Raw genomic sequence first — 17,866 nt, forward strand, 5'->3', positions numbered from 1 at the left:
GGTGACATGGAGACATAAGAATGATTTGACTCGCACCCTCAGTCCATAATAATCACCGTCATGAACCATACCAGGCTCAGAAACAGATCTGAATCACCCTTGTCATGTTTTCTTTTGAACATGTTCTGTACCTCCTCCCTGGGTTGGCTGTTGTTTTGCTGATTTATCAAACAGGGTTATATAATCTGGGGTTGGGATGAGATGGTGATGGTAGTGGTGTGTGTTCGGGATGGAGGGGTGGGGGGGAGCTGTCTGAGCTGAACTCCATGACCCCCCCCCCCCGCGCCCCAACCTCCACCCACCCTGAAAGCTGCCCTGTCATGATGAAACTGTTGTGAGAATGCTTATAGCTTATCCTGTCATACTGAGGGAGACTTGGATCACTGCTCCAGTTTTGAGGCATGAAGATTCCACCCCCCCCCCCCCTTTTCTTCTCTTTTTTTCCGCATTTTTGTGGATGTACAAGGCGTTCAAGCGAGGCGTGCCAAGTGAGATTGTTTATGGTGTTTTACATTACGTTCCCCGCCGTGCCAGTGAGCTTTCTCTACGTAGAGTTGGGGGGGACCAGGGGCGGGGGGGGGGGGGGTGCGGGGGGAGGATTCTCAGGCCCATGCTTCGAGGCGGAACAACGCACACCTTTTTATTTCTCACTCAGCTCTCCTGGGGCGTCCCCTTCTGCCAGCAGTTATGCGTATCCCACTGTGGGAAAATGCAAACATAATTTACAACAGGATCTCTGACCATTAGCTACACCGAGAGGAGGTCTGCAACAGGGAAGAATCTCATCTCATATACATTCCCTCTCTCACTCTCTCTGTCTGTCTGTCTGTGTCTATCTTACTCAGTCTCCTTGCCCATGAAATGTACACTAGGCATGGAGGAGACACATGTTATAAAAGGGAAATATTGCTGTTGTTGTATGCGAGATTCTGTTGTAAACTAAAAGAAACCTTAGTCCTCAAGTAACAGGAATCCGGGAATCAGGAATCTTGACCTAAAATATGTAGTCCAACAGAAGATTTCTATTTTTTTTTTTTTTTTTTGAAATGGAGAAATCACACCTTGGAAGTGGACATGCTCTCTGCTGAAAAGATATCAAGCTGTATTTACCTTGGGAAGCACGACAGGTACATTGAGAGCGGGAGAAAATATTTTAGCAAATATTGAGCAGGGTTGTGCATGAAGTATCTCATATCTCCAAGAGCATTCTGGCTCGACTGCATTGGAGAGGAGCTGCTGAGGAAATAAAAGGGTCACTGAGGAAGGGCATTTGACTTGATGGACTTGAGTCTCTTTTTTCCGCCCCTATTAAATCACAATGTTTGTGCATACCAAGGAACATACATCTGGTCTAGAGAGCAAAGTGCGAGAAAGAGCAGACATCAGGAAGTGGAGCTTAAATGTCCCGTTCATTTCAGACAGACCAGGTCAGACCAGGAATAACAAGCCCCGATATAAATCTTGCTATTTGATCAGCTGGTAGCAGCAGTAGAAACAAACCGAGTGAAGGAGGGGGATCTTAAAATAAATCCTTCATCCCAAAAAAAGACCAAGAAAAAAAAAAATGAAATAATGAGGGAGACGAGGAGGGGCCACCAATAAATGGGCGCAAGTTGGTGTGGGATGAGAGGAAGATGTCCCTTTTTTCTTTTCCCTCCGCTGCGTTGGCCGCGGCTGCCAAGGTCATTAAAGTTAGCCAGAACAGCAGCAGCCGTGGTGGCGGCAGCAACACGGTCACCTAGACGCCCGCAGCGCAGCGTAAACACAGTGCCGGGTGACAGTCGTGCTCGAGGTCACGTCAGGAAACACACAAAGACCCCCGCCTAGAGGGGTTGCGTGAGAGCACACTCGTGTATATTTACACACACACACACACACATACACACATGTACACAAAGTCACTCACACGTCAGGTGACACACAAAGACCCCTGCCTAGAGGGATTGCATGAAAACAGAGTCAGTGAGAAGTCACTCACAAATACATACATACACATGTGAATGAACACACATACACATGTACACAAAGTGGCCCACAAATACACACACACATACATACACACACACACACACACACACACACAAATACAAATTTGTAACTGGGTAAGTGCTGTGTCTTCCTGTCCTTTAATGGTATGAACAGGCTCCGTGGTGATGAACTGTTGCTCCACAGGCACAAGCGGTTGCGAAGGACCCCAACTTCTTGAGTTAGCATCAGTCGGCAGCGGGAGATGCAGGGAGGTCTACAGTGGCAGAGCCCAGCCAGCGTAATCGGCGCGCTGGCCCGCAGAGCTCCAGGGGGAAGTTCACCGGGTAGCCCAAGTGAGACGGATCACAGTGACAGCTCACCACGCACCCTGGGAGTCAAAAGCCAAACAAACCCAAGCAAGCTCGCAGATAACACAACAAAATGGAGCCGCCTCCTCCGTCTCTGTTTTCCTGCTCTCCAGGGTGTGCAAATATAAGTGCTTGTTCCCATGGCGAGCAGAACTTATTGCCGTGTCACTGATTTTGAATGTAGCTTACTTTGAAGGTGGTGACATTGCAGATTTACGATCAAACTGTATGTCAAATTATGCGTGACAAACTTCGCACTACATTTTTACATAACTTGACTCTGTATGCCCCCTGCCCTGACTTTGCATATGTCTCTCTCAGGGTGGGAGGTCAACCAACCCGCATGACAGGCTCACACAGAGATGAGTGAAGCAGAGGTAGCTCTCTTGCAGTTTGTTCTCCACGTCCCTCCATAACACCTCTTCACACATTCACACTAATTCTATCATAGCCGATTTACACTGTACTGGAAGGTGTTATTATTATTAAGCTTGTGGGTCTGGCTGCCATTGAAAGCCATGTGAGAAGTCGTACAACAGCATGTGTTATTAGAATAGTATGGTGTTTTAGCTAGCGTTTGAAGATACTGTGGGAACCACAGCAGGTTAGTTCTTCATTTAATAATAGAAGAATCACAGAGCGCACACTCTCCCAACAGAGGTCCACCTAGTAGCTTTAAAATGAGAATAAAGAGAAGAGAAAGAGAGGGAGAGAGAGAGAGAGAGAGTGTGTGTGTAGGGCGAATCCTTTCTGACTGAGGTTTGACCGTCTGCTGGCCTTGCCATGATTGCCTTGCTAAGACAGATGAGATTACCCTTCCCTGCAGGCACAACAGGGCCACCACCGTAGACAGAAGGCACACACACACACTCTCTCTCTCTCTCTCTCTCACACACACACACAGAAGGGAAGAGGCATGAGAGAAAGAACGATATAGAGAAACAGACAAACACAGAGAAAGGAAAAAGGCAGAGAGAGAGAGAGAGAGAGAGATAGATAGAGAAACCGAGGGAAGACAGAAACTTAAAAGCAGGCCTCTCATCTCTCCCTCTCCCCAAACGTTCTCCCTGGCTATTACACATCAAGGCCTGGACATACCAGTGGGACTACAAAAACAACAAGTGCCTCTTTCTTGGTCAATGGAAAGGTCCTCCAGCCCACATCACATGAGAAGCCAACCAGTGGAAATTCACATCATCCTGGGCACTGCGGCAGCTGTACATTTAGGAGCGCTTCGCAACATGGTTTATTTCTTGAACATATTAAAGTGACCATTCCAATTAAAGGTGATGTTTTAAAGGCTTTAAATGTCAGCTATTGAGTATCAACAATTGCATTGTTATCGGGAAGCCAGGGCGGATATATTTAAGGAGGGTTAGGGGAAGAGTCTTATTTCAACATTTTTCAGATTTTGGGAAAATATTTCCGACGTTTCGTAGCGTAAATGATAAACCAGATCTGCTATTCAGTTCAAATATCACGCGAAGCAGGTGCTTTTTAACCAACATCTACCACAGCAGCAGACATTATTTTGGCCACAGTTTGGTGATGAAGAACAGTCATTCTTTTATAAGCATCTGTTCCGATAAGTGAAAATCTGAGAAAAGAACTCTTGAGAAGCTTGAATAATTTAGCCGAATGATTTAAGAGACATGAATGGCCATGCTTTTAAGGGCCCATTCCAAAGCTAAAAGTCTTTCTCTTGCAGGTGTCTCACACTTTGCCAGAGTACCTCAGCAAACTACAGGAAATTAGGAAAGAAATGGGCCTGCCATTTCCAGCAGGCCTCCGGCCCTTGCCAGAGCCCACGGATTTCATCAAAGACGGTGGTCTAGCTCTTATCCCTGTTCTCATCCCACCTCCGCTGGTGCCAATGCCTTTTGCAGTTCACAAGACAAAAGGGGGGAAGAATGCTAATTATGAGGTCAATTTCTAAACGCTGTCTTATTTTCCAAAATACCCATTTTCAGACGTCTGTATAGACTCAACAGGCTAGTTTGATTCATCCGCCTTGAAGCTTGTCTGACCACAAAACGTTCGCCTCGAATGGCCTCTTTGTGAAGTGAGAGCAAAACACAGGTATCTGTAGTCGCTGAGGCAGCATCTCCGAGACCAGGGCTGGACCCAATTCGCTCCCTGGGCCCTCGCCGTTGGCTCGAGAAGTGAGAGACACTGGGTGGCTCGGCTTTGATACCGACCGCCGTGGTGGAGGTTGCCCCCGTCGACGTCATCGCGCACGGAGACAGCAGGAGTCTGTGTAAGAGTCTGTGTGTGAGTCTGTCAGTGTGTGTGTGTGTGTGTGTGTCTGTCTGTCTGTAAAACATGACATCACAGTAGACTATTCGGCCTGTTCTTGTCTGGCCCTATCTCGTTTAAAAGGCCAGAAGATAGTGGACAGGAGACGGCGTGTCCAGCTCAGTCCAACAGAGTGCCAAACCACTGCAAAGACCCTGTGGGAATTGCTTAGGCAAACACAGGTGGCCTTAAAGCTGCGTTTAAATGCCTCTCTCTCATATACAATAGTGTGGTACAAGTTAGCTTTACTGTCTGAAAAACATGGGTAAAAAGTAAGCACTTTGAATAGAGCTCTCTTACAGACACTCAAGAGTTTGACAGTACGTAGAATGCTAAAGTTAGTTTTAAAAGGCGGTGGCAACGTATGTTCTGAGGGCTCCCTGTTACACTTCTAGCATGCTGGCAGTGAGCTACAGTCCAGTCCTATGAGAGGACGGAGGCTTCCCTGACCCACTTGTGTGCATGTGATACTGCTGTTCTACTGTGATGATGAATTGTCTGATGGTCAAAGGCAACAGACCAGAAAGGATCAAGTGAGCAGCCTTTACTCTTTCTTTATAACAGGGACTATACTATAAGTCATGCACCCCTTCTCATATTTCTTTTCATTCTCTCTCTCTCTCTCTCTCTCTCTCATGATCGTTCCAGCTACAGGTAGCCCCGTTTTATTTTTAGCCAAACATCCATCCGGAGTGCTTGAACATGTTCCAGTTTTTTCATGCTCCACGTTTCAGCCATGGCTGTCTTCTCACGAACACCCTGTGCACTCCGTGTCCATTAGTGGGGCTAGGTGCATGTGCACCAGATGGGTGGACGTGGTGCAGAGTGTGGTCCCAACTCTATGACAGTTCAACGTCTGCCTTTGGAGAGGGGAAAGTGTGTTTGTTTTGGACGGACTATAGTCAGACCTGCATCTGCCAGTTTCTCTGAGCAAGCGCTCTGGCAGGGAGCGGGTAGCTTGGGAAACTGGAGATTTCGGGCGGAGAACGGTTTTCACGTTTCACTTTAGATTAGCACTGGGGTTTCCGAGAAACCTTTTTCACGCATGTTTTTCTTATCAGAAGTTAATTATTTTATTGTTACCTTAAACACCCCAGGACAGCTTGTGTTCTTTCTGTCCTCAGTGCATTTTATTTGAAAAAAAAAAAAAAAACAGATTCTCAGGAACAGATTATTTATTTAGTTTATTTTTGAGGCACATAAAAATTCCTGCTACAAAAGAAAATTGTAAAAGGAGCTTTTTTTTTTTATCATTATTTAGCACATGAAAGCTTTTCTGTTGGTATCTTGTCACTATATGAGCCAATTCTTGTTGCCTCTGTTCAGCACAGGCTTTTAATAGATTTTTAGTCTTGTTTCAGAGAGGGGCCACTGCAAGAGAAGGTATCTAGATTTCCGGTGTTTGCCTTAGGGTAATGGTTGCCACATGTTTCATTAAAGATATGTATCTGATCAGATGAAATCCACAACAGTGGAAAGCCTGGGCAGAGAACATAAAAGCAGTAAATAAATAAATGGCATGGCATGATGATTATTTACAATAAACCCCATTACCCTGTTTAATCTGAGGGCCTCTGTTGTCCCGTAAAAAGTCATTACAACAAGATTGGGAACTGAGTGATAACAATAGATTTACCGTCGGCCAGGAGTCTACTTGTTTTAACAACAACGCAGGCATCAGCGCCATAGCTGCCATTCACATCCTGGATCCGTTCTGTGCATCGGCTGTGTGCCCAATTAACGCCACACATCGACGAGATGTGATATTAACATGAACGTTAGGGGCACTAGTATAGGTATATGTGACCATACACGAGTATGCGAGGTCTCTTTATCTCTCTGGCCCTGATTTCTGTGGATTGTTAGTCAAGTAAGTGATAATCAACGACGCGCCTGTGCGTTTTATAGGAAAATAATGCGCGTTCAAAGTGGTATTAACCTCAGAGCTAAATACATTTTGCAAAATCAATAAGGCACGGCTAATAGTTGGGAAATTACGCTAATAATGGCTAGAAGATAGAGATAGATAGATAGATAGATAGATACTTTATTGATCCCCAAGGATACAAAGAAAAATACAAAGGTAAGGTGCCAAATGCCATTATGTTTCACTTTTCCTCATGCCTCCTCAGAAAATCAATATAGACCTACTGAAAGTTAAGAAACACCCGGGTAAGCATAGGTCTGAAACTGAGGTGGATTGCCATAGAGAAGGTGTTAGCTCATCTCTTCCACAGGTTACCATATCACATTATATGCTCTCCTCCTGTTCCACAGTCTAAAAAGCAGGCCTATGTTAGGAGTCACCTACAATACAGTGATGCACTCCAGTCTGTCAAATACCACAAGAATGTACAACAGTAGTAAATAAACAGAGTTACTGGAATGTCTGAATATTGATTACATATAATAGCCCACAGAATGTTTCAGAAAATAGTAGGTCTGAAGATATAAATATTAAGTTTATTGTGGCTTATCTCAGTTTAAATGGTAGATTACATCGAACAGATTGGCTCCCATAAACACCATTTTTTATAAGAGAGCTCCCCATGTGCGCACTTCCCCTCAGCCAAAAAGATAATGCTGTGATTTATGTGGTGTGAAAATTGTAGCTGCAGCAAGCTGCGAACTAAACAACATGGAGATTTTTGTGAGGGTGGGTTTGCAGGGGCAAAATAAACAGAGGATAAAGCACATTAAGGGAGCACATCCCCGTGACAAAACAAGAGCTGTAATTTCAGTGCAGCCTGCATCTCCCACTGCTTGTTTTTCATTAGTTTTAGAGATTTACTGTTTGGTCTTGTTTCTATGTGTTTCGGCTCTCGCTCCGTTACCCACACTCGTAGACACACACACGCAAAAGCACACATACAAACACAGACACATGCGCATACACAGCACACGTGGACACGAGACACACACACACACACACACACACAAAAACACACACACATTCACAGACCCTCAATGACACACTCTTACTCTTGCCATTTACAGTCTTCAATCCCTTTTCCAGTAAACAGACATTCTCACTCCATTTAAATGAGGTGGCAGACAGTTTTGGTGCGTACACACAGGAAAATATGTTGGGTCCTTGTTATTTGTTCTATGTGCGTGTGTGTCTGTGTGTGTGTGTGTGTGTGTGTGTGTGTGTGTGTGGGGGGGGGGGGGGGGTACATAGGTTAGAATTGCAAAAAATTGGGTCAGCACATTGAGTCAGCAAGTCCTAGCCAAAAAACTCTCAACTCAAAATACTATTTGTGCAGCAACAAAGAAATTCAATAGTGGAGTCGGAAAGGGGAATAGATGAAGTGAATATAGCGATGACAAGGTAGAATCATGCATTCCAAGTCATGCTTGTCATTCTGTAATGTTTTGTTGCATGTGTTGTCTGTTCAGCCTGATGTAGCTATACTCAATTCTAGTCAGGATATGAGTCTGATACTGCATGATAGGGACATGATTATAGGGTGAGTTTCAACCGATACAGGGGGCAAAATGCCTCTGCACTCAATTGGATAGACCCAGAGTGGTAGATAAAACAGAGCGGCGACACTCTCATAGACCTCCATAGGGAAAAATGGCAGCGCTTTTTCCAGGCTATATCCTCGTTATGGGACTTTTGGAACTATTTACAGCCAATCTCTTGGTCAGTAGTCAATGATTAATTGATTACACCTTCCAGCATCCAGAAGTACATCCCACCCTCCTGCGATTCAGCCATTCAGCGCAGGTTTTTTGGAACTTTTGATCATGTGGCGGCAACATCAAAGAGTGCCGCAACTCTCTCTTTCTATGGCTCTGGATAGACCTAATCAGAGCAACAAAACAGCTTAGCGTGAATCATAGGGAGAACAGGTGACATGTAGATAGGCACCGTTGCTCATCTGTCCATCATCGTATAAGGCCCGCCCAGACAATTTGATTGGTGCAGTAACAGTTGGTTGTAACTGCTCTGGTTCAGGCATAGTTGATTCTCAAACCAGACCGAATTTCCCAACCCTAAATTTGTGCTGACTTCCAGGCTAGTCTGTTCACTGTACATACCAAGCCAAAGTTACACCTACAATGGAGGTTCATGTATTATACCGCTGTCCCTCACTGTGCAACTCGTCATACCCAACAACCAATAATTATTATAACCCCACAGTGTGCACTATCAGAACTATACTTATTGATACTTTACAACCCCTAAAACAAAGATGCCTTTTGGGAGCAGTCCAAAGGGGTTGTCAAATCTACACCCTCTTTAAGATACAGCCCAGGTAGAAAAACTATACTGGGACGGAACTGGGCCACATCTACCATAACCTTCGGCATGGATCTGCATAATGGACCTGATCCGGCGTCTAAATGCACATCGGTCCAAAATTGTTTTGGATCCGTTTGACAGAACTGGACTTAGTCCAGGCCCTAGTACACCACTACGAGGGACCATCATGACCATATGCCAGTCCAAACAGGTTCTTTAGCTATTGCGACCCATTTCCTGGTGGTTCCACCTATGTCATCTTCAGTCATACAAAGGCTTAGTTCACACTGGCAGTCGAAATTGGATGTCTTCCGATCAGAACCTGATCTTTCTGACTGACTGTTCTCATTGCATATTGCAAGTGATCACATCCGATCACATTCGATATAAATTACACACACCTGGATTCATTAGGTAGAGTTGTACACAACCAAGTCGTCATGGATGAATGTGGATTTATTTTTTATATTTTCCAACTTATTATGCGTAGCCGCAGCGCAAATACCTCGTCACCCTTTACGTTACAGTTTTCCATGTTTCACCATAAAATGATGACTTGAGTCTGACGTTTGTTTTTGTTTTGCTGGTAGCCCTGGTGCACACGCTGAATCAATCAATCAATCACTTCCGTCACTCAGAATTACATTGCAATTGTTTGTCGCAGTGCAAATGACGAAAGGGGCACGTTGAAATCCTATTGAAGTTGTTCGACTGTTCAGATTGAGTCATATCCGATAGTAAGTGATATTGAAACCACCTCCGTATGTGGTGTGAATCAGCATTGGAAAAATTGCATTTCATGCGGTTTTGTGCCGTTCAGACTACCCAAAATTCAAGCTAGATACAATCCAGATAAGCAAAAAATCGGATTTCGACTGCCAGTGTGAACTAAGCCTTACGTGTATATGCCCCTTATTAAGTATGCCTATAGCATCTTCACATCTTCAAGTATTTGTGAGTGCCTCAGCCATAACCACTGTCTGCTTTTTCAACAGCCTGAGACAACTCCACTGGTGTGGTGTGTGCTTGCCAAACTGGTTCCCTCATGTCTGCTTTAGGTGTGTGTACTTTATATCCTTCATTTCAGACGATTCCTTAATCACATCTTCAAAGGGAATTGTTAACTCATATACTCTAGTATAACTATAAAGTAAACAATGTAGGCTACACACATTCAGAGTAGGCACAATACCATGTCTAGGCTCATAGCAGTCGCAGCAAAACTCAATTGCTAGTACTGTTTGTACATACTCTGTGTCAGCTTTGCTGGTCCTCTCGCACAAAATCTACTATCCCTGTTATTAACTAGTAAAAATGTAACATGAATAAGCATGGCAATGTATTCAAACACTGATTGTGTGTACTGTAAGCTTAAGAGGACACAGACAGACAAAATCATAGCCAAGGCCACAACCTCAACAGAAATAAGTCTGTGAGCTTGGCATTTCCCTGCATTTCCTCTGGAAATGTACATGTACTGTCTTATTTTTAAAAACACAGTGAGGTTTTACTGACTTTAAATGTTTTTTTCAAGAGTAAACAGCTATGCAAAGAGAATAGAATACCTCTTTTCTTTATTCGATTTTTGCTGATAGGCATCATCATGTTAACAGTTTTCCCAATCAGCAGTCAATCAGATTTGAAATTGAGGGCTTAAAACAGATGATCTCATAAGTGTTCTAAGGCAAACTTAGCCGTGTGTGTGTGTGTGTGTGTGTGTGTGTGTGTGTGTGTGTGTGTGTGTGTAGGTGTGTGTGTGTGTGTGTGTGTGTGTGTGTGTGTGTGTGTGTGTGTGTGTGTGTGTGTGTAATTCCTGTATGAGAGTGAAAGCGACTACATATCCCCTCCTTAAGTATCCAAGACTTAAGTTCTGTCAGCACCTCAGTAGCACTAGAGTTAAGCTCCGTGAAAAGGCCTCTCCACTACAGCCGGCTGCTGGGTCTAGGGCTTCTCCCATACAGACAGTATCAGTGGGGGAGTTCAGGCTGTCCTGACGACAATCCGTCTCCACTTGTTTAGTCAGGCTGGCTGAGGGCTGTTCTCCCTCAGAGTGCCAGTGCTCTGCTCTGCTCTTGACCCAAACCAGATCTTTGGCTAATGAGCTGCTCTGAAATATTATCCACAAACGCATTCACACAATTATTAGACAAGCCGTGTTCAATCGGGGGTTCAATTCCATTTCTACACTGCGTGTTGAAATGGAATATCTTACTCTTAAAAAACCTGTTTTGATTATCAAAACGTGTGTGGCGCTGCCGATTCAGAAAAAGGTCGGAAACCTGTTAGCTCCCAGCATCCTCTGCATCTGGTGTCTGTGTAATTGAGAGAAGCTTGGATGACAAAACGAAAATGTTTATAATTCCTGCCACACTGCATTAGGGCCTTTGTGGGGGAGTCTGAACAAGTAATCGGCTAATTTAATTGTTTATGTGAAACGCCCTACCACTTTCTTGGGGGAAACTGTGGTTTTACAAAAAGCTTTCATTTTGGACTTCTGTGGCCTGCTTGGGCTCTCTTGACTTTGTCAAACAATGAGAGATTTGAACACTTTCATCTGTATGTGTTGCAGCTCTTTCTTGGGCTATTCTTCTTTACTGACAAAGTGGCTATCTAACACTGCTGTGCATTCTCAGGCTTATAGGCTGCTGCAGATTATATCTCAACGTAACCAACTGTATGTTTTTGGGGATATATCTGGGGATGCTTCCAGATGTGGTAGAAGCTTGGCTAACTAGTATCCTGACCTTTCACCCATCTAGAACAGTTGTACCCCTGCTGTGGCCTTGTGCTCAATTGGAGTTAGCCAGATCATTTAAAATCAGTTTGCTGTCAGCATGGTTCCTCTGATGTTCAATGCTCCCCCTTTGCTCCATGGAGTTTTTAGAGACTTCGCTGGATATTCCTCATTCTATTTGACAGGAACTCTTTATCTGTTAGTTCACAGCACAGCCCCACTTCATTTGTCTGCATGCTTGTGCCTCTGCCGATATGCCAGTGGGCTGTCAACTCTGTTAGGAGAACCTCATCAATCCGTTGTGATGGGAAATAGTTTCCCATTAGTAAATATGGGGTCATTTCGTGTCACTGTTAAACACAACCATCTTTTCCATGCCGTGCAGCGCTGTGCTAAGCACACTCCCCTGTTCATGTACAGTGCAGTGCACGTTGGGCTGACACAACAATCATCATCTATCACGGCACCTCACAGCTGGGGAGACGACTGTACGCAGCTCTGGGAATGGATGAAGGGAATACCGACAGAGTGACCCACCACCTTTGTACTGCGAGACAAACAACCCACACACATCCCACCCTCATAGAAGTGAAAAAGTCAAACTGGGTGGGGTAGGGTGGAGAGTTTAATCGAGACGGAGAGAGAGAGGGGGAAAAAAAGTCATTAGTGAAGTATTTCTCACTCTTACAATGTTGGATGGCTTTCAGGAGCGCATGGGGCTTCCTGTCCGTGACCGTTGTTACATGGTTCTATAAAATTTAATACACGCAGAATCCTTTGGTTTGGAGTGAGATTGCTTTCTAAATCTGCTATTTATTGCAACTGCTTCATTTGTCTGGGCTAGCTGCTGCCTTCACTGTCTGCACGAGAACCTCCTGACCCCCAGTGCCCTCTCCGATGAGACTGATGGCTCAGGGAGAGAGATGGGGCAGCAACAGCTAGCAGATTTGGAATAAGATTTTAGATAGGATAATGAGGTCTTGTGTCCAACAGGGGCCTTCTTCTGCCGTAGGCCCAATACGAGTTCATACAATAATATTCGGTGTCCATGAGTCAGGGGTCATCCCTATGTTCTCCAGGTCCTATGTTCCCCGGTTTTCGCCAAAAGGGTCCTATGTTCCCCGGTATGTATTGCGACTGGGGAACATAGGACCTTTTTTGGGAAAAGTGGGGAACATAGGACCCTTTTTAAAATGTACCAAAAAAGGGTCCTATGTTCCCCGGTCCCATACAAAGTGGGGAACATAGGACCCGGGGAACATAGGTACGCTCCCATGAGTCATGCTGCCTTCATACCAATGTCGGTTATACGGAAATTCTGAACTCTTGTGTCCCGAAGTACCTGGCTTGACGTCACAGTCATGCTGTCCAATACCGCTTCCCTTGAAACACAGTGAGCGGCAAACCTTACTGTCATTACAAATAGGCAAGGTAATTCATCACTCAGTTAAAATTACAAACAGAAATATTCGCCCAAGATATTCTCCTTCTTGCTCAACCATAAGAAGTTCTAAAGACTTATTTATGCGTTTCCTGTAAAGACACAAAACACAAAAACGCAGTCATGATGTTACTGGTAATCCAAATTTGTTTTCCGAGTTGATCCCATGAACACACTTTTTGTTGAGGTCTGGATTTTTATAGTCGTGTCCTCCGAGTTTACGGTCGTCATGAGGGCAGTCTCATTCTCCAGGGAGAAGGAAGCATAACTGCAGTGCAACGCCTGCTTGCCAGATTAGGTCATGTGACAGGATGCAGAAGAATTGTGACGTCACTCTGAAGTAGGGTTCAGACCAAAGATTCCCGACGAGATGAGACGAGCTGCGACGTTCTAAAACCTAGCGACTCAACGTGTTTAATGCTCTGTGACGGCTTGCGACTACGTGCAACTTCTAATTCACACCGCTGCAACTCGGTGTGAATTGGGCTTTACAGTAACACCACAACCAGTATTTCCATTACTGGAAAGTCTGTGTTACACGTACAAGAAACAAAATGACTATATTTCTGGTGTCTACTACTACTACTATAAAAGTATCTTGTAATACCACTTTGCACAACAAGTTGTGCTGTATCAATCCAAAGCAATGGAAGACATCACTTGGACTTGAGACCACATCAGTTCATTGGTCAGTTGTGTTTCTTGATGTAGGGGTTCTGGTCATGGAGGTATTATAAGAACTGGAGAAAGTGAACAAGTCCTGCCCCCATTCATTTCAATTTGGAATGCTAGGCTAGTGAAAATTGAACGATTTTTTCAGGCTTCAACATGGCGTTTCAAGGGACTTGTTTCCGGTGCCATTTTACTTAGCCAATTAAGTGCTAGGTTACTGATTGACGTAGCGCACAGAAGGAGAGCTCATGCCCACACTAAGCTCGTGCATGAGCTGAGAGTGGAACAGCCACCAATCAGCATGAGGAGAAATGGCACCGGACATGATATATTTCTGGAAAATAGCGACTAGGAAGTGCCTTGCTAATCGGCGAAGCTAATCAGTCAAATCCTGACCCCCTGGTTCTGGTGGTCTAGTACAGGAATCTGGTTGTCCAAATGGAAAAGCCAAAGGTTGTGAGATTTTTTTTGTCTCTGAGCAGGGCAGTTAACCCTGTTGGTCCAGGTTAACTTTCAGTCTCTCCTGATAAATGACAATGTAATATTCACTGCTGGTTGGTGCCTAAGAGGCTGCCACCACATGAAAGGGAAGCACAAAAGACAGGAGCTCTCAATCCTGCTCTTGCTCCATTTCTTCCCCTCACCACGAAACAGTGTTCTACCTTGCCACATACACGTCTTGAGAGCCAGCCAAGAGCCACTGTTGAGACCAGTATATTCACAAAAGGTAAAGTGGCGGCTGAACTATCACACTGAGAGAAGCAGTCATACGTCAGAGAACACCACACAACATTGGATTTCTGTGTAAAAAAATAGCTCCAACTGTAAAGTCATCAGCAGATATCACGTCAGCAGATGTCTTTAGGTTTGCGTTGCTTTGTTTACTGCAATTTCTTTGTGTTTTGCAAGTCCCTGCTTTATGACATAAATCAACACAGACCGCAAGAACAAATCATGATCACTGCTAGAAAACAGCAATCACTGTGATGACAGGAAGTGTGACGTGGGTTATGACATTTGCCTTTTTCACCCGGAAACCAGAAGGAGGCCAAAATGAGGCTGAGGGGTTCAGGACAGGGGTGCTGAGAAAGTATAAAGAAATGAACTACAAAAAAAAAATCAGTGAAGCATAAGTAAGTAAATAAACAAAAAATGAGGCTGAGGGGTAGACTGACCAGACTGGAGTTAACGTTACCAACAATGGCTCCTCACTGCTGCGTGCAGAGATGCTCCTCATCCAAATGAAGACAAACCTACTGTGGACAATTTTCTGCGGTTTGCCAACAGACCCGGCGCCTTTGACGTCAATGGATCAAAACATCAGAAGAGTTCAACCTCCATGAATTTGTGACTTCTAGGGAAAAGAAAATGGCATGTGACATTATGCATTACCACCGTATTGCTTGTCAAACTGAAGTGGAAAAGTTGATACTGGGGAGGAAAACAGTGGATGCTTAACATGTGCATAAAGCGTTTTGTTACGAGTTATCATCATAATGTCAGTTTTTTTACCTCCGCCAAGGAGGTATATGTTTTCATCGGGGACCGGCCGGTGTTTGTCTGTCTGTCTGTCTGTCTGTTTGTTTGTCTGTCTGTCTGTTTGTTAGCAGGATAACTCAAAAAGTAATGGATGGATTTCGATGAGATTTTCAGGGAAGGTCGGACATGACTCAAGGAAGAAACAATAAAATTTTCGGAGTGATCCGTCGGGATTCCGTCGCCGTTTATGTATTTAGCTTAGTGGTGTAATGCCATGGTATGGCCACGTGGTGGCGATCTGAATAGTTTAGGTTCAAATGTATGACAACCTAGGAAGAACAATGCAGGCGGAGGTAGCTGCGCTCTTTCACTGTGTGCAGCTCATATATTAGTAAAACAAATGTGATAACACAGAATGCACAAGTGCCTTAGTGTAACGACAGACAGCTGGCCCATAGCTGTGCAAATGTATGTTGGTAAACCTCCCTCCCGACGCCTTTAGAGTAGTGCTGGCAAGACAGCTAGCAGCTAGGGCTTTAAGCTAGATTGTTAGCGCCGATCCAAGGTGCTACTGTTTGCGGGTTAAAGTCCGGGCGTGTGCAGGGCTGAGCCACACTGTTCAACACAACGTGAGCTACCTGTTGGAGACCCCGAGTTATAGGATGAACAGGTGACTGGTGACAAAAATGATGTTGAGATTCACTGAAGAAAAGACAAAAGAAAGTCTCAAAAGTTTTAGTACAATATTATCATTTTGTATTAAAAAAAAAAACAGGAAAGGAGTAAATTAAAGTTTAATGAGGTTACTGAGAGGTTTCCGGCGCTTGCCCTATAGTATTGATGTTCATTTTTGCTTTTTGGTCAAAATATAAAACACATAAATTGTTCTATGAGAGTGTGGTCTCTGAGCTCTAAGGAATTATATATTTATGTCTGTCTATTTACTTTTATATTGTCAGCCCCAATACAGCCCCCATGAAGATGAACAGAGGACATTCCTCGTCCTGGAATCTTCTGTTGCTGCCGCAGACTGAAGTTGAGCACAAACAGACTCTCAGTAACTGGGTGATTATGCCACCACACCTTGCAGTCTGAAGTTACCGTTTAGGCCTACAGTGATGCTAGTGGCTACAGGCTATCCCACGTATTAGCTACATGTAGTGCATCTGTTGGGCTTAAAATGTAAGCTTTCTGCTCTCTGTACTATTTTATCCTACTTTAAAAATCATGTTATGACCTAAAAGGTGATGTGAAGCGACGATTACTGTGCCACTGCCCTGTCATTTTAATGCATGCTAGTTGGGCTACAGGCAGGGTTCCCACTCTAAGTCAAATATAAAATTCCATGACATTCCCTGGTAAAACAACTGAAACTCCTTGACCTTCCATATGGTACAATACCAAACACAGGTTTCAGAGCAGCCGGAGAGCGTTCAAGAATCTTTTACATTTTAGTGGAAGATGAGTAAATGGGCATTGAATACACAAAGTTGGGCTAACCACAACTACTCAAACAAAAGCTAATAACCAGATACACAAATTCTACAGGGAAATGTATATGTATTCATGTATTTTGGCAAGTAGCCAATACTAAAACTGCCACAATAAAATACGGCCTCGAGACCGTAAGGTGATTTTCTGTCAATAACTCCTATCAATTCTGTTGGAGTGCTGTGGGGAACCTTGACATTGGAACTCCTTACAAGGGAAATGAAAAGAGAAGATATGTCAATGAAAGAGTAAATATAGAACCATGGGCCATAACTCTGTAACTTCTGTCAGGGTCTGTCAACAGATCCCAACTGACAGAGAACCAGTTCTGATTATACATGAATCAAGCTACATGGCTAAAATCAATCAAAACAATATTGATTTCAAAGCTGAGCAACTCTTGGTAGCCTACCACTGGGGTTGAGAACGGCCTTTTTTGACACAGATGGAATAACGCAATGCCCCTGAGCATATCTGTGCATGGCACAGAACTATGTTTTATTCCTGCACAGTGAGAGTCTATCAAATCTTATCATATCAGCTCACCCAACATTCTAACTCTGTGAGATCATCTTGTCTCATGCAGTCTGGATATAACGAGCAGTTCTAGCAATATGCACAGCTAATGACCTCAGAGACCAGACTGATGTTGGCTCTCATCCATGACTAGACCTATAGATTCTGGTCTGGAACACCAGAAAAACACGGTTTCGAATGACTTGGCTAACATCAATGCTAGCACGCCCTCTTCTGGAACTAGCAGTGCAGATCACTCACAAATCACCTCTCATGTACCCCCTTACATTCTCACACAAGTAACGGGTTAATTGCGTAGGCCTATGAGAGTCGTATTTGTTCTGCCTCAATAGAACACTACCTCATTGGCATTACTGGAATATGGTCCTCGATTCTTTATGATTAATTTGAAACGATGACACTTTCATTAAATTAATTAGCCTACACATAAGTACAAAGTAGGTCCATAGAACCCCATGTCTATGAACATAAGGACGCTAAATCAATAAATAAACTTAAATATGACCTGATATGGAATGAAATGGAAAGTAATTTGTTCATAAGTTCATAATCAAAGAACCTTTCCAACTGCTTCATAGTTTTCTCAACTTACTGCAGCAGGCTCTTGCCGTCCTTTGGTCAGCGTCAAC

At 44.0% G+C, this 17,866-nt stretch overlaps 1 long non-coding RNA gene across 1 annotated transcript; it reads right to left on the minus strand.

Moving 5' to 3' along the window:
• Positions 1-584: 584 nt before the first annotated feature.
• LOC134083158 (uncharacterized) lies at positions 585-17,866 on the minus strand. The gene is made up of 3 exons (XR_009939707.1): positions 17,830-17,866; positions 14,906-15,084; positions 585-699 (listed from the first exon to the last, which is right to left on the minus strand). It is a non-coding gene; the product is annotated as an uncharacterized LOC134083158 (long non-coding RNA).

The sequence above is a fragment of the Sardina pilchardus genome, chromosome 6, assembly GCF_963854185.1.
Source record: "Sardina pilchardus chromosome 6, fSarPil1.1, whole genome shotgun sequence".
Taxonomy (NCBI): domain Eukaryota; kingdom Metazoa; phylum Chordata; class Actinopteri; order Clupeiformes; family Clupeidae; genus Sardina; species Sardina pilchardus.